The following is an 18,440-nucleotide window of genomic DNA, read 5'->3' on the forward strand; positions in this document are numbered from 1 at the left end:
TTTGGTATCTTCCGGAGGAAAGGCAATGGGCCCTCGTGCAGAGGCTTAGGTGGCTCGGGTTCCTGCTTGGGAAGAAAAAAACCCCTATTTTGACTTTGACTTTTGATTAACTTAAAGAACTATCACTCTGTGGGAATCCAGGTAAGCTCGCCCTCCCCCAGCTTCCCCACCCCTGCCTTGTCCAATGTCCCTACCCCATGTTCCGCTTGTCCTTGGGGAGTGATCCTTCCCCTCTGTCTAGAGCAGTGGTTTTTAGCCTCACCTGTACATTAGAATCACCGATGTTTCATTGTTATTTTAAAAATGCTAAGACCATGCTAAGGTCTTACACTCAACCAAATTTCTGGAAGTGGGGTCTGGGCCTGTTTTTTTTGTTCGTTTGTTTTGTTTTGTTTTTTTAAGAAAGTCTTATGGTGACTTCTCTGTTTACTTAATTAATCTTGAAGATTGAGGAGGATATTAAGCAGACACCAAGTGTGTCCAGTTGAAGTAGACGGGAGGCCAAGTTCTGTGAAGAGCATGGCTCCAGGCTGACACTTACGGGGCCTGGCCACATGAAATAGATGAATTCATTCATTTATCAGATACTCATTCATTGATGGTCGCCTCTATAGCCCATACTATGCAAAAGCAGGAAACAAAACAAAACTTGGCACCCTGGGGGAGCTTATGTTCCCAGAAAGGGGGTGTCCCTGGGGAAACACAGGTGAGGCCCACAGAAGCTGCTCTGGCCCTCCCGTGGGCGAGGCGGGTGAGCGTGTGTCCGAGGCTTCGCACATTCACAGCCGCCGGAACCCTCGCGCAGCTGCCCCACATGAGGCTGCTGGTCATCTCGCGTTTGGGCTGACGCAGGCCCAAAGGCTCAGAGTGGCAGGAGAGACGTGGGGACAATCCCAGTGCCGTTGCCTGGTGTTGCTGATGGTGATGATGGGTGTGTTCCTGTCTCCTTGAGTTTAATGTCTCACATGAGGAACTGGAGGCAGAGCCAGCCCATGAACTGGAATCTTGCCGTTTCTAGCCGAAGCAGGGCTGGGCCCTCTCCTGCCTGTCTTTAACCCGCTAAGCCTCCCAGGCACCCCCCTCTCCTGCCTGTCTTTATGGCCATGCTTAGGCTGGCTACCTCAAGACAAGAGAAGAGACATATTGGGCACCTCTTTTGTGCCCCTTTTTGTCCTGACCTTCGTGACCAGACAGATCCCTTCTGCTCATCTTCCTCAGAACGAGGGGGAGCATTGTGATTTGAGAGGCTGGGACAGAGACAATTTTAACACAGGCCAAAGCTAATTGCTCTTATCATGATCCCCATCTGTGAAATGTGTTTCTGGTGAAGTAATGAGAGCTTTGTGAAGCCTGGAGGGGCTGATGAGAGCTTGGCCAAGCGCTGAGCGGGTAGCAGTAAGAGGGCCATCTGCCCAGCCCTGTCCCGCCCAAGGCTTGAACCTGTACAACAGAACGGATGGAGAAGCAGCCTGGCGTTTCTGTGCTGCCACGTCCCCTGAGCCTAACACAGAAGAGCCCTGAGGTTTGTCTCTGCCCTATTTGCAAGGAGGCCCGTCCCTGTGTGTCCCCATTCTCGGTTCTTGAGTCCTCTTTCCGCTTCCATCCTCTGTCCTTCTCTTGTCCTCTTCCCTGGGTTGCGCTCATGCCCAGCACCTTTGCTGGAGTCCTGAGCAGCATCTGCATCTTCAGGGACCAAGAGGTGGCTGGACCACCAGACCATCCTGCCCAGTGCCTGAGAGCACAATAGATTCTGTTCTGCTCGCCATGAAGCCCTACAGACTCCCCCTTGGGTCCTGAATACTAGTCGCGGACCGTGTGCACTGCATAGAGAAGGGAGCAACGAGGAATATGTGAGGGCAAAACTACGTCTTCTGAAATGGACAGATGCTTTTTCATCCCATTGCTTCAAATACTTTCGTGGTTTCTCTTGTGGATGGCTTAGCCTGTTGTACTGAGTTCTACCTGTATTACCTCCCGAAAGACCCGTGAGGGACATCTCCTTTTCCCACTTTACACTTGAGAAAACTGGAGCATAGACCTTTTAAATTTCCCAAGGTCACACCACTAGCAGGTTCTGAATTCTCCAAAGCCTCTGTGTCTGGACAGGGTGGCCTAAGGGTCAGAGGAACTGGCCTGATAGACCCAGGAATCTAAACCCAAGAGATTCAATTAGCCCTAAGAGCAATGGAAGGAATATGGTGGTAAAGAGACGATTTCCAAATTCAGCCTGGGAGCAGGGGCAGATCTAACCAGAGGAGCCAAGGATATGCAAATGAAGCAGTGGGAAGGGTGGGAAAGAGACTACAGCCTTGAGAAGGAAGACTCCGAATCTAGGTCAGGAACTACAGCGTTGGCCGCTGGCTGAGATGTGGAGCAGGGCGCTGGCCCAGGGAGGAGGTATGGTCCTGCATGAAGGAGAAGAAACAGGCAGAGGCCCAGTCTTTGGAATGGGCCAACACAGAAAGACAAGTGGGTGGCTGTGATGTGATAGGGTAGGGAGGATACGCAGATGCCCAGTACAATCTCCAATCCAGTGGTTGTTGGGTCTATTGGCACTAAAGCAGACCTGGAGCAGGAGACATGAGAGATGCTTCTACAAAGCTGAGTTAACAACTACATCCTGGGGCACCTGGTTAAGTTGGTTAAGTGTCTGACTCTTGATCTCAGCTCAATCTTGATCTTGGGGTCTTGAGTTTAGGCCCCAACTTGGGTTCCATACTGGGCGTGGCCTACTTCAAAACAACAACAAAAAAAAAACACAAAAACTATATCCTCAGCCCTGCAAGTCATAGGGCTAGATGCCACTGGTAGATGTCCTGATTCATTTTGAATGAGTTCCTGAACTAGGGGAGCATGGGGATGCCCAACTTGAGAAGCTGGAGAGAAGGATATTAGATAATGAGCAGGCTTTTGTCTGCTTTCCAAAGGAAGTTCCTCTGAAATCCTACTTCATCCCTACCTAAATGATGAAGTCCCTCTGCTTCTTTCTTTTTTTTAAAATTTTTAAAAGATCTTATTTATTATTTGTCAGAGAGAGACAGCAAGAGAGGGAACACAAGCAGAGGGAAGCTGGAGAGGGAGAAGCAGGCTTCCCGCTTGAGCAGGGAGCCCAAAGCAGGACTCGATCCCAGGCCCCTGGGATCATGACCTGAGCCAAAGGCAGATGCCCAACCCACTGAGCCACCCAGGCACCCATGTCCCTCTGTTTCTGATAGAACACAGCCCAGGCTGTTTCAGTTGACACAGAGAAGCCAGACTTTTCATTCTTATTGCCTTATTGCCTGAGACTTATAGGACTGCTTTGTGATGGAGAGTGGCTGGTAACCCAAGTGGAATCAGCATAAAACAAAATAATAACCAAAAAATACTGAGCCATCACTATACACCAAGCCTAACAAAAACCCCTGAATCAAGTACTATTGTCATGTGTCCTTTTTACTCATGAGGAAACTGAGGCTCAGAAAGTTAATGGTTCAAAATTATACAACTCAAGAGTACAAATTTCAGAATTTGAACCCAAGCATAAGCTTGCACTGTGGCCACCATGTAACGCTGCCATTGAGGCAAGCCCCAGGCTGGGTTCTCATACATCTCAGGTGGTTGGGATTATATATTGAGTGAATGGGTCAATGAATACATGGTTGAATGTATCCTCAAAATATATTATCCAAACCCCAAGGCCCAGGCAGATCCAGAAGGGGGTGGAGTTAAAATAAAAACCAGGTAGGGGACCCTCATCACATCAGAATTCACTGGGAGGACGTCCCAAAGGCCAAAAGTCTATCAACTGCCAATGAAATGAGAAACCCAGGCTACTCTGTGTCCTTTATGTTCTTAGCTGTGATTCTCCTTAGAGACCAGGAATGCAGTCATTCTCAGAAATGTCAGTGTTCTCTTCCTGACATTTCAAGTCTTGTTTCCAACATTCTGTATTGTTAAAAGTGAGTGCCGAAATGGATTCCTTACCTGAATTTAAGAAGCAAGCTTTTGGTTCCAGAATGGTTAAATGAGGGGAAAAATCCCCTGGACAAATTTGGACCTGAGGGTGCTCTTCTCTTTCACAGACATAGCATTGAGGAATAGTAAGCACCCAGAGCAGAGGAGATGAAGAACAAAAGGGACCCAGGTAGTGGCTGAACCCTAGGGAAGCAGAAAATCAGAACCCAGCCCTGAGAAGGAGATGGGAGAGCATATGCAGAGTCTGGGGTTCAGGGTAGGGAATGGGTTAGCAGGCAGTATAATTGATCCAGGACTTTGGGAGGGAAGAAGATGAAGTCAGTCTTGTGGACTGCTTCAACATGGCAGCCCAAAGGGTACGGAATTGTCTGAAGGCAGGAATGTATGATGTCAGGAGGAGAAGAGTGGTACTGTAGATGGGGTCCAACTGTCACCTAGTCACAAGATCATGGATAAGGGGGCCAAGGACAATGACCTCTGTCTTGTCTTGTCTGGGTTAAGATTACTACATGGTCTGGACCTGCAAGAGGGCGATGAGAGGGCCCAGCTGCCCATTGCTGGGGTATCCTGAGGCTCCGTGGGAGAAGGAGGCATTGACCCTCTCCTATATGCCTTCCACCGCTCTTGACCCACTTAGTTTGAAGCATGTGCATGATCAGTTGATGCTTCAGAAACTTAGTCTGACTGGAAGAGTACTCTTGATTATTGCTTGTTATGCTCAAGACGGCTGTGTGTTGCTGCCTCTTGCTAGCTCTGTGCTGGCTTTGAGTCTCCCATTTTCTCTGTGGACTATGTTGTGGGATACAAAAATGGCAACGAGTAGGGGGTTTACTCTCTTTTTTAAAATTAAATTTATTTATTTTAGAGAGAGCACGAGGTGGGGGGATCTGAGGGGGTGGGAGAGAGGAGAGGAAAGAAACTCAAGCAGGCTCCATGCTGAGCATGGAACCTGACACAGAGCTCAATTTCATGACCCTGAGATCATGAACCGAGCTGAAACCAAGAGGTGGACATTTAACTGACTGAGCCACCCAGATGTGCTGGTTTGCCCCTCTTTAATTGTGAAGGGTCGCTTCCTTCTTGGAGCTGGAGTTGAAGATAGCTTCCTTCATCATACAAAACATAGACCCTAACACTTCCTCTGGGGCTCCAAATAGCTCCTCCATGCCCAGGGCTGGCAACCTAGTTCCTCCCTCTTTAATAAGTTTCCATCCAGACTGTTGGCAGGGGAGGGGGGCACACCTGCATTGCTCAGCTGCTTTCTTCTGGGCTGCTTCAGAGGGCAGGTCACTTTCTTGTTTGTCCTCTCTACATTCTTTGCCCAGTCTGGGCTCCTTCCCTCCCCTCTTCTCCTTATTGTCAAGGTCACAAGAAAGCTTCAAATTCAGAGCAGGATGGTAAGAATTAGAGGAAAACATGAGACCTTTCAGTTGTCCCAATGCCAGATCCTTTGGGATCCTCTTTCCTTCCCCTCCTTCACTCTTCGATGCTGACTGGAGACTAGGTTTCCCATCCCACAATTCCTCATAACTTCGGCAACACCCTGATTGCTCATAAACACAGCTAACCTCTGGTCATACCTTTTCCTCCTACCCTCTCTTCCACTTTCCTTTCCCCTTCCTCCTCCTTGTTGGATCACCCACACAAGCCTCCTCTCTAGGTTGGCTGGAGGGCAAGTTAAAACACCCAGATCGGGCAACTGTAGGAGTGAAAGCTACAATAAGGAGCTAAAGAATTTGCAAGCCTGGGATTTTTTTTTTTTTGTTTTATAACTAATCACCCTCTGACTTGATTAGCTGATTTGCTAATGTCAATACATTCAGCATGGTTAATTATAGACTGTGCTATTCAGGTCAGAACACATGCAGGTGAGCAAGGTGTTGGGACAATTGCTCTACCTGGGACCTGTTTCCTATTCCAAACAATCTTAGGGTTGGTCCCTGAGGATTCCTATTGGGCTACTAATTCTCTGTGAGTCTTGTGTAATGGTGTGAGGGTTGTCCCTTCTTCTTTCTGAGAGTCTGTTACCAACAAGAGAGGTGTTTGGTGGCATTGGTGGAATCAAAAGTACTTAGAAGAAAGTCTATTACATCCTACCAGTCTGGGGAGTCTTAAACCCCTTTGGCTCCATAACTCAACCAGCCCTGATTCTTGCAAAAATGCCTCTGTAGTGGGAGCATAGGCACCTTGTAAATCTTCCCTAGTTGGAGTTTGGACTTTCATCAGGCAGGATGTGGTTAAAAAACATATAAGCTTGAGCAAACACACCTAGACCCAGACCTTGTACTGGCACACACAGTGGCCTGAACAGGACAGATGTCTTGACTTATCTCAGCACGAAGGAACTCCGGGTTGCCTCCCTGCTAGTCAGCCTGGTTCTTGCTTGACCCACTTTTGATGACTCTCTAACCAATTTCTCTCATCCTTTCCCCCCTCTCTAGTGTGCGCACACACATGCACGCATACACACATACACCAGGCTACCTCTGCACATCACCAGCGCCACACTCACAGGTATTTTCATCCTTCACAGCATAGTCTATATAAGAAGATTGAGAAGAAGCTTCTAGATTTTTCCTTCTTCTCACATATCCTCTTCCCTCCTATCTCTTTGTCCCCTTCTTTCTCGCCCTGGTTCTGTAGCAATAGCGGGGAGATGGAATTGGACCATGGGCCCAGAAGGAGAGCCAGGATGTTTATAGACAACCCAACTCCCTCTAGAAGTCCTCCCCCAACTCCATAGCTATCCAAACCCCTCAGCCTTCAAGAGCCCCTGGAAGTTCCCTCACAAATTCGCCCCCACCCCAGCCTGGGGGTGAGCACTTTGCAGAGGTACCTCTGGAAAAATGAATCACTTTAGGTTACAAGTATTTATAAGTATTGTGAGAGCGCCCCAAAGGCAGGCAGCTGGATTTGTAGGTCATAGTGAATCTGCTAGGATGGCAGACAGTGAGTGGATGGGGAGGGAATTAGGGCAAGGGAAGGGGGACTGTTGAGTGGAATGACTGGACATTTGGGATGCCAGAATGTGCTTCTGGCCTACGGGGCATTGAACCCACACCCTCTTAGGAAGGATGTGTGTAGAGATTCCTGCAGCCTGCAGGGCTCCCAGGGACTGCTGAATTTCTCACTAAGACCTGAGATCCAAGAATGGCCACGCTTGATCTAGATTTCCTTGCATGCCCCTGCTCCCCACTCCCGAGCCTTCTCTGCCCTGGGGGTCATCTCCTCTGCTATCAGCTCTCTGCCAGTACCTCCTTCCTCTCACCAGGGCTGACTGCTCAGGACAAAAGAGTTTCTCTTTGTCCAGCAGGTGCCAAACACAGAGCCAAAGTAAGGTCTTACCCTTCTGGGAACATACTGGCCTTGTAACAGAAGTCCCATGGAGGCATAATGCCCTAACCCAGAAGCTAAGCTCAGTGGGGAAAATGCCAGATTTGGAATCCACAAGCATTTACAGAGTACCAACTTTAATCTGAGCCCTGAAAACTTCCTCCGTCATTATTTTATTTGATATAGCAAACTTAACAGGTAAGTCTAATTGTTCCCATTTTAGGATGGGGAAGCCAAAACTCAAATTAAATGAATTACCCCAGGTTGCAGAGCTGGCAAGTGGGGGATATGGGATTAAAGTTCATGTCTTTCTGACTCCAGGTCAGAAGTTCAGATGGCTTTCCCTACCCTATATAGTGGCAGAAGCTCCCTCCTTCAGCCTGTGCCATGGCCCAGCATCCTGCCGCCAACCACCTCAGTCTAGGGCACTCTGCAGTGATGGAGGCTAAGGCTATTGATTCAGCTTCAGCAAAAATAGATAGAACACCTGCTAAGGCTGCTCTCCTTTCTCTCTCACTCTTTGCCTCATGGGATGCTCAAAGTACCCCTGTGATGGACCCATTCTATCTAGACTTTTCAGAGTGGCTATGCAGTGGGGGACAGACAGTAGGTCACACCACAGGAGCCATCCTACATTTTCCCAGCACAGTAAATTCTAGTTAAATATTATTTTATACAAATGATATGTAAATATGTATTTGGATATTTATTTTTCTGATATATACATATTTATATATTTGTATATATAATAGTTGCATATGTAAATATGTTTATAATATATTATAATATATTATATAATTTTTGATATAACATATTAACTATAATTTGATATTATATAATTTATAAATAAAATATATAAACATATAACATATATTTGTACTTAAATACAAATATACATAAACATTTATCAAAACAAATTAGTATGCAATAAAGTAGACAGGAAAATGAACTTGCCCATGATAAACAGATTTCTAGGATGTCCCCAGAGGTTTCCTGGCCCTAGTGCACGTGTTCTAAATAATTCCCAGGAATGTGAAGGTGATAGATTTTATTCCTGGGTTTAGCTTGTTACTTAATTAACCTTCAGATAAGGAGATTATCCAGGTGAGTCCCTTGAAAATAAAGCATTTTCTCTGGCTGGTAGCAGAGGGAAATGTGAGAGATTCAAAGCATGGAAAGGATTGTGTGTTTGTTCTCCATAGCTGAGGTGGAGGGGGGCACGTGACCAGAAGCTGAGAGTAGCTTCTAGCAGCTAACAGCACTGCTGTTTCACAGCTAGTGAGACACCAGGGACCTCCCTCCTACAACCACAAGGAACTGAACTCTATCAACAACCAGGGAGAGCATGAAAATACACCTTTCCCCAGTCAAGCCTCCAGATAAGGCTGATTCATTCCATTATGAGACTCTGGGCAGGGGACTTAGCCAAAACACGCCAGACTCCATGGAAACTGAGGTAATAAATTTGGGTTGCTTGAAGCATCAAGTTTCTGGTAATTTGTTATACAGCAGTAGAGAGTGAACACATTGACTTTTTAGCATAAAAATATGCATATTAATTTCTGGCTTGCTGTCCACTCTTTGAGCTATTATGTTCTATGATCCTTTGAGGTTTGCTATTTATGCTTCCTACATAGAGAAACTTTAGAGAAACTTTTTCTTTTTTTCTTTTTTTGTGTGTTTTAAAACAAATGTTTATTGTGAATGTCTGCACTTTCTCAAGAATTAGACTAGGCTACAGTGGTAAGTGAAACAGGTAAAACTCCTTGTTCCCAAAAAGTTCTAGTTTCGGAGGCAGCCTGATAAGAAGCAAGAGAACAAAGAAATACACAAGACGCCCCCAGGAGTCTGAAGTACCATGAAGACCATGGAAGAGGGTGAATGAAAACATCCCCGGGGGGGAGGGGTGCGTAACGGGGTGGTTGTCATTGGAGCTCAGACCGGGTAATGCGAAGCAGCCAGCCAAGTGAGGAGGGAGAAATGTCAGCGCTTGGATGTGTGGGCCTTCCTGAGGGTGTCAACACCCAGAAGGCACTGGTCAGAACCTCCAGGCTGGAGACTTTCCAGCACCCCAGGGTTGCCCATTGAGGCCTTCCTGGTGGCCAGCACTGCTAAGTCTCCAAGGAGACTGCTTGGTAGAGCCCAGGCTGGGGTTCCTGGTCCCACTCCTGGGATCCAGGATACTAATCCCACCTCCACCCCACCTTGGGATATGAGACTTAAAGGACTGGAGGTCCCCCTCAAGAGTTTTCCAGATACTCCACACCCTGTAGGGCCTGGCCATATGATCCTTGCCACAGTAAACAGTGCTTCCTTCTCGGTGTGACCCGTCCGTACCTGTGAGAGATTTTCCTACACAGTGTGTGTGTTTTCCCTCAGGTGCTATCGCTCAAGGGTCTTCTTGAGTTCTCTCAGTCTCCCCATGTGTTCACTCCAGGTTCCTGCCCATCTTCCCATATTGTTGTAGGGTCTGATCTTCCCATCGGGTTGGGAGATGTCCCTCCACCCCCACCCCCTTTAATGAAAACCAAGAGGTGGCGGCAATGGCGAGCCTGTGCCATAGGCTTCTCTAGGCCTCTCGGCCCTGGTCACGTCCCCAGCATGGTAGGGCCTGGGGCAAGAGCACAAATGCAGCCCCATATACCATACGGTTAAATGCTTTAAAGTGATACATCACATCGAGCTGGCCAACTATACAAAAATGGGTTTCTTATCTGACTTAAACAAGCAGACCTTCACAATGACTTACAAGGCCAGGCCTGAATTCAAGACTTTTCAGACCCCTTGGAGTTCTACACTGAACAGCAGGTGCAGATGACTGCCTTCTCTCCCCAACTCCACCACCCACCCTACCCCTAGCCTCCCCGCCCCCCCCCACCCCATGCTGAAGAGCCAGGAGCATCCCTTGAGTGGGTGTAGACGCCCTGGCCTGCTTGTCCAAGCTTCACACGACACTCCCTGAGAACATCTATCCCTTGAGGCTTGGGTTGTGTGCTCCTTCCGTGTGGTCCACTCTCAGGAAAATGGGTCCAGGCAACAGTGACACGAGTCCACAAGTGGTTCGGTGTCACATGGCAGGGAATTGCAAGGGTCTGGGTTCTTGGAGGCTCTAGAATGGGCTTGGTGGGCTCTGGGCAGATGTGTCCCACTGGCCCTGTAGTTTCCCAGCCCTATGGAGAGGGGCATAACCAGAAAAGGGTAGGATGGGGCCCTCTGTAAGAACAAGAACTTTCTGGCACTTTCCACAGTGCTGCCTCTCATAAGCTTTTAAAAAAGTTTTATTGTTAAGAATCATTTACTATTGGGGCTCCGGGGTAGCTCAGTCAGTTAACCATCTGCCTTCAGCTCAGGTCATGATCCCAGGGTCCTGGGATCCAGTTGCATGCCAGTTTTCCTTGCTCATCAGGGAGTCTGCTTCTCCCTTTCCCTCTGCCCCTCCCCTCCACTCATGCTCTCCCTCTCTCTCTCTCTCAAATAAATAAATACAATTTTTAAAAAAATAAGTTAATATTCTACTCCAAAATTTCTCAAATTTATGGAAAAGATGTTAAAAGAATTCAGTTAATTCCCCCTTGCTCTTTCTCTCCATAGCTACAAAAACTTGTGCTGAGCTAGTTGAGAGTAAGTTACAGACCCTATGATTCTCAGTCTCTAAATACTTCAGTGTGTGTATACTTTCTGATTTCTCAACTTTTCTTTGTCTTTTATGGAGAGTACAGGCTAGACTGTCCCTCGGTTTAGTGTCATCTGATTTTCCCCCTGATCAGAGTTTGGCTACATTATGTTGGGCTCCAGTACTTCCTGGGAGACATCATGTATCTCATCAGGAAGCTCATGAGGCTGGTTTGCCCCTTTCAAGTTTGCATGCTGACCTGCAGGTAATATTAAACCATAAACATATCCCATTTCCTAATACTGTTAGAAAACAGACTTTTTCCCCATCTTGTAATTTTTATCAAGAAGAATGTTGTGCAATAGGTATATACTATAAGTCACATATTAATTTTACCTTTTCTGATAGCTACATCAAAAAAGAAATCAGGTCAAACTAATTTTAATAATATATGTTATTTCATCTGACATATCTAAAATATTATCATCTCAAACTTTGTAGTCAATATAATAAACTCGCAAGAGGAAATTTTAAATTCTTTTTTTAAATATTCTAAGTCTTCAAAACTCCAGAGAATAAATATTAATTCACAGAAACAGTACAAGAATATTTTCTACAGTTAAAGGTAGTCCTGAGTCTTAGAACTGTGAGTTCTGAACAAGATGAAAACCAGAACCCCACACCTAAGACACTGTAATAAAAACTTCTGAAGAAATTAAACAGTCCTAGACAAAGGGATAAAAATGAGAGGAGCGTAAAACTTCTCAAAGCAACGATGGATACTAGAAGATAAAGAATTTAGCATTTGGTAAAAAGCAGGGCATAGAACAAGTCCCACCCCATTCCAACAGCTTGAGAAGGTTGATGGCAAAAGGATACCAAAAACCAACCCGCCATCTTTCTGCCCACACCTGCTGCTTTCCCCAGGGCCAGTCCTGATGAAGGGCAGCACTGTCTACCTAGTGACCCAAGCCAGACTCCTTCGGAGCACCTTCCTCAACTCTACGATCCAAAAAAGACAGCAATTCTTATAGCTTCGACCTCCTCAAAATCTCTCCAGTCAGCCGCTCCTCACCATCCCTCACTCAGATTTCTCCTCCGGATTATTGTCATTAAGGGTTTTGGCCTCCAGTGTCCCCTTCAACCTGCCGCTGACTCTTCTGCAACCAGCGGGACCGTTCTTAAATTCCACTATCTCCGTGCTGCCGCGCTGCTCACAAACTTTCAGTGGTTCTCTTCAGCTTTAAGACAAGGTTTAGAGTCTTGGGGGAAGCTCAGGGACTCTGCTTGATGTGGCCCAGACCAGCCTCTCCAGCCCCTTTCTGCTCCTCCCTGATGGAGCTCCTTGCTGTTTCATGCCTGGGGGCGGGGAGGTTGCAAGTGTCGCTTTCCCTCAGTGTAAACTCGTTTCCTCTCTCTGTGCATTCCTGGCCCTTCAAAACTCAGCTGGAGGGTCATCTGGGTGGCTCAGGAGGTTAAGCATAGGCCTTCAGCTCGGGTCATGATCTCAGGGTCCTGGGATCGAGCCCACATCAAGCTCTGTGCTCAGTGGGGAGTCTGCTTCTCCCTCTCCCTCTGCAATCTCTCTCTCAAATAAATAAATGAAATATTAAAAAAAAAAAAATCTCTGCTGGAGCAGCACCTTGTCTGTGAGGCCTCCTCGGATTGGCATTTGAGAGTGGATCCCTCTGACAGCCATGAGGAAGGAGGATTCCTCATAAGCCATGGGCCTGTGGTTGGCTGCGGTCTTAAAACACTACATCAGACATTGGGAGCGTGAACTGTGAAGAGCTGCCTTGACAGTCACTGCAGATGCATGGTCACTACGGAAAGAACCAAGCCACGGTGGCCTGGAAGTGGGCTACTCCATTCTCATCACCAAGTCAAGCTTCCCCGGGGGGCTGTCATGAGAATTTTGTGTCCTCGTTATCTCAAGATGGACTGACTTTTCTCATTTGGGATCAAGGAAGATCAGCAGCATTCATTTGCCGGGTGACTCAGGCTGACCCTTCCCAGTCAGGCGAGTCTAGAGTATCACGCCATCTGTTGGTTTCTGCAACAGTTATAAGGGAACCTCAGCAAAGACTCCAGTGGCCACGGCAGCTTGTGTGAACCTCAGGGCACCCATTCTTCAGGCTCCTGTGATCTCCTCTTCTGGCACCACCACTCTTTCAGATGTGATGAGAGCTATTTCCTCTCAGTGTGACTCCCAGGGCAGTCATGCTTCCCTTTCATTGTAGGGTGAGGACAGAGAGGGGGAGATCACCTCACACAGCCTTCTCACCTTACTGCTTTCCTCCACATGAACCCAAGGAGGGACTTCTGAAACCTGAGGAGATGTCTCTTCTGTCCTAATGAGAAGAAAATGATGAAAAAATAGCAGGGTTGGAGATGAAACCATTACCCTCAGACATCAGGGCTCGTGCTGGGGAAGGTCTTGACACTGTACAGAAATGTATTTGTTCCAGTAAGTTCTTTTCTAACTTTGGTTTTTGGTTTTTGAACATCCGTCCTTTCCTTAGTGGTATGTGTTCATTAAAACAACTTGCCCTCCTCAGGGCATGAGTCACTCTTCATGGGTTACTGGCTGCCAACAACATGCTGAATTTTTTTTTCTTACTTACCAGCTGCCTTCCAACATCTGCCTGCTTTCCCTTCTCTCTCAGATTAGGGGTCCACAAACTTCCTCCGGAGAGGGCCAGTTGGCAAACACTTCCCACTTTGTGGCCATATGATCTGTTGCCCCTGCTCAATTCTGCTGTTCTAGCAAAACCAGCCACGGACATTATATAAATGAATGGGTGTGGCTGTGTTCTAATAAGATTTTATTTACCAAAAAAAGGGGGTTTTATTTACAGAAAAAAACCACATCAGGCCAGATTTGGCCCAAGGGCCATCCTTTGCCAACCCCTGCTTTAGAATAGTCCATGCAACAATGTATCCTTATAAAAGTTCTCACCTTCCCAGACTCCATTGAACTTAGGGGCAGTTGTGGCCAATGAGACATTAGCAGACTACCACAATAGATTTCTGAAAAAGCTTGTTTTCCTAAGAAAGGTGTTCTACTTTCCCTTTCCTTTTTTTCTTCCTATCAACAGGAGCAGCGGCCATCCAGTGACAATGAGGATACACAGGTGAAGATGAAGGCCGATGTCTAGGACAGCAGGGGTGAGTCTCTGGCAGCATGGGGCCCTGGCCCAACCCCAGGCTCTCTACCCAATGACTTTCTGACTTGCTCAAGCCACTGTTAGTCAGGTTTTCCCTTCTTGTAGCTGAATGCACTTCTTACAGGTACACAAGTAAAAACATCCCATGCACACTACATACAATTTAGAAAATACAGAAAAGCTGAAAGGTGAGGGGAAATCAGACAAAGTCTGACCACCCGTAAACATGTGCCTTGGAATGAAAAGGACCCTCTCCGTTGCCCTCAAACTCACCTCGCTTGGACCATTGCAAGACAACTGTGATTACACTTCTGGGTACAAAGCCCCAAAAGAATGAGTTTGATTTGTTTGCTCACATCATTTCCTTGCAAGAGATCAGGATGTTGTTAAACCAAGGTTTTTATGGCATTGGAGTGACAGTTCTTGGCACCTGTGGCCCTTATGAACTTGAAAAAGGATAGCCTTTTGTTAGCCAAGTAAACCTTTCAGACCTGAAACTCTTCCTCAGGATGGAGCCCCACCATTCACTGTCAAACATACGCATGAGCAGACAACCTTCCTTGTTAAGGGGCAAGTTGCCTCTAGATCCAGGAAGAGACCAACCAATTGCAGAAAGAGTAGAGAGCCTGGACACTAAAATACAAGTGGGAAGAGTCTAGCGTAACACAACAAAGGGGATGTAGCAGAGTAGTCAATGGGGTCGGGGCCACTGGATTTCTAAATGTAAAAAAAGAAATTAGACTACCAAAGTAATATCTAGAAGGACTAAAGACCCAAGGTAAAACACATTAAAACATGTGAGAATCCCTTCATGTCCGTGGGGTGGGGAAGAATTTCTTGACAAGACTTACCATGAGGAAAAGATTGATAAATCTGGCTACATTAAAATGTAAAACTTTGAAATCTTTGTTGAGTAATAGGGTAGGGGCAGAGATCAGCTTTATTCTCTGCCATGCCTCCTCTTAAATCTACTCTGCCAGTATCTACTCTGTTCACAATAGCTTCAGACGCTATGGAATAAATTGCGTCTCCCCCTAATCACCCCTCCCCCCAATTCATATGTGGAAGCTCTAAATCCCACTGTGACTGTATCTGACATAGGTTCTTTGGGAGGTAATTAAGGTTAAATGCGTCATAAGGGTGTGGCCCTAATCCAGTGAGACTGTGGCATTATAAAAAGAGAAAGATATCTCTCTCTCTCTCTCTCTCTCTCTCTGCCAAATGAGGACACAGCGGAAAGGCAGCCAACGGCAAACCAGGAAGACAGTCCTTACCAGGAACTGAATGGATTGGCACCTTGATTACAGACTTTAGTAGCCTCCAGAACTATGAGAAACACAATTTTTTCATTTAAGCCACCTAGTCTATAGTATTTTGTTAAGGCAGCCCACACAGACTAATACCCATGAAACCAACTGTTATAACCTAATATAAAGAGACAATTGTTCTGAGATATTAAAAAATGACCCACATATCCTTGGATTGGGAGGCTCCATATTGTGAAAGTAGTGATCCTCTCCCAAAATACTTTATGGGATCCTATTTAAAATTACAGAAGATTATTCTTTTACCCTGAAGCTGATTTAATAATGTCTTGAGAAATTATGTGAAAATGACAAATTTTTTTGAAAAACAAACAAGAATGTGAGTGGGGCTACTTTCCCACATAGCAAAACACAATGGATTTGGTGACTTTCATGTAGAAATACACATATAGTGACCCAGAAGAGAAGAGACTCCAGAGATCCCCCTATCTCTGTGCCCATGTTTATATGTGCTCATGTGTCCATGTGTATTAAAAGTGGTATTTTAAATCAACAACAGAACAATGGCATTATCAATAAATGGTACTAAAAGAATTAGATCTTAACTAAGCAGCTAAGATTAGGTTAGGTCCTTACCTAGCACCAGATGCAAATTAATTTCAGGTAAAGGTTTGGCATTAAAAATTTTAATAAAGTAGTTGTGGCGATGATCATATTTGAACCCCCCCCTTCCAATCTATTTACCCCAAAGGATTGGCTTAAGGCAATCATGGTAATCACATTTCCTTGGGCGTAATGGAGCCAAGACACGAAGGGAAGTATGTTGGAGCTTTGGGAAAATTTTTTCATGTTTCTAAGGAAGAGAAACAGGAAAATACAGCCCCTTTTGTTCCTCTGGATTTTCTGTGAACTTTCTGTATGAAGTCTGTGCCTGCTCTCACCATCTTGCTAGCAGCCAAAGATAAAGACAGAACCAAGGATGGGATGCTATGAAGTCAAGTTCAGGAAAACCTCATGGGTCACTGTTCATACCATGCCCAAATCCACCTTCCTTCTGGACATCTTAAGTGAAATAATACAGTTCCTCATTGAGAGAGCGCATAGGAGAACACTTTAAGTAACTAAGAATTAAGAAGTAATTTTTCATCAGAACACAAACCCTAAAATCTGTGAAAGAAAGATCAACGTGATTGATTAAAAATCCACCTAACTTCATCATAATGAAAATACAAGTAGCAGAAGGGGAGAAAATATTTGCAAGATTCATAACAGATCAATGGACCATTATCCATAGCCCTAAGAAGATCCACAAATCATAGGAAAAGTTAAAGAAAAACTCCAATAGAAACATGAGCAAACGATACTAAAAAGTCGCTTCACGGAAGAAGGAATGTGATAGATAATACACATGATAAGGTGGCTGACCTCTCTGGTAATCAAGAGAGTCAACAGGAAAACAGCTTACTGAGCTGACAAAAATTTAAATGATGACAATAATGTCCATTTTGATGAGGAAGTAAGTATTGATGGGAATGTAAATTGGTATAGGTCTTGTTGAAGACAATCTGCTAACATCTACCAAAGTTTTAAAGGTGCTTGCACTCAGAAGAGTGCAACTTACCTATTCTAGAAAAATGTGCACGCAAAGGCTCCACAGGAGTGTATGAAGGTGGTCATTGTAGAATTGTCATTGGGACAAAAGGAGAAATAAGCTAAATATTAATATTAACATTTAGAGGAAAAGTTAATAAATGATGGTACATTGCAGTTATGAAATATTCTGTGGCATTTTTAATTGGGTAATTGTGATCTGAAATAGAAAAATCTCCCTGGCTATATCATTAGGAGAAGAAAAAAAAATCACAGAAGTTGGGGCACTTGGGTGGCTCAGTGGGTTAAGCCTCTGCCTTTGGCTCAGGTCATGATCTCAGGGTCCTGGGATTGAGCCCCGAATCAGGCTTTCTGCTTGGCAGGGAGCCTGCTTCCTCCTCTCTCTCTCTCTGCCTGCCTCTCTGCCTACTTGTGATCTCTGTCTGTCAAATAAATAAATAAAATCTTTTTTAAAATCACAGAAGTTATATATACATGCAGAGAGAGATAAATTATGTAAAATATGTCCATTCGTATAAAAAATAAATGTATTAGAATAAATCTATTGTAAGAATTAGATATTTTTTACTATGTAAAATTAGAATCCATCTCACAATTTCTGGCATGTCATAATTTAAAGGAGTTTTTTTTTCCTTTAATATACAGAAAATAATGGTTACTTTTATTATTTATTTATTTATTTTTGAGAGGGAGAGGGAAGGAGAGAGAGAATCTTAAGCAGGCTCTACGCCCAGCACAGAACCTGATACGGGCCAATCTCACAACCCTGAGATCTGACCTGAGCTGAAATCAAGAGTCAGACACTTAACCAACTAAGCCTTTCAGGTGCCCCCAAAATGGTACTTCTAAAAATAGATGCATCTGGAGCACCTGGCTGGTTCCATGGGTGGAGCATTCAAATCTTGATCTCAGGGTTGTGAGTTCGAGCCCCACATTGGGTGTAGAGATTACTTAAATATAATATTTTCAGATATCCAAATGGCCAACAGACATGAAAAAGTGGTCAACATCACTCAACATCAGGGAAATACAAATCAAAACCACAATGAGATACCACCTCACACCAGTCAGAATGGCTAAAATAAACAAGTCAGGAAATGACAGATGTTGGCGAGGATGCAGAGAAAGGAGAACCCTCCTACACTGTTGGTGGGAATGCAAGCTGGTGCAGCCACTCTGGAAAACAGCATGGAGGTTCCTCAAAAAGTTGAAAATAGAGCTTCCCTATGACTCAGCAATCGCACTACTGGTTATTTACACTGAAGATACGAAGGTAGTGATCCGAAGGCGCATGTGCACCTGAATATTTATAGCAGCAATGTCCACAATAGCCAAACTATGGAAAGAGCCTAGATGTCCATCAACAGATTAATGGATAAAGAAGATGTGGTGTGTGAGTATACATACATATATATATATATATGTATGTATACACACACACATACATACATACATACATACATACAATGGAATATTATGCAGCCATCAAAAAAC

This window comes from Mustela lutreola, chromosome 1 (assembly GCF_030435805.1).
Source record: "Mustela lutreola isolate mMusLut2 chromosome 1, mMusLut2.pri, whole genome shotgun sequence".
Taxonomy (NCBI): Eukaryota; Metazoa; Chordata; class Mammalia; order Carnivora; family Mustelidae; genus Mustela; species Mustela lutreola.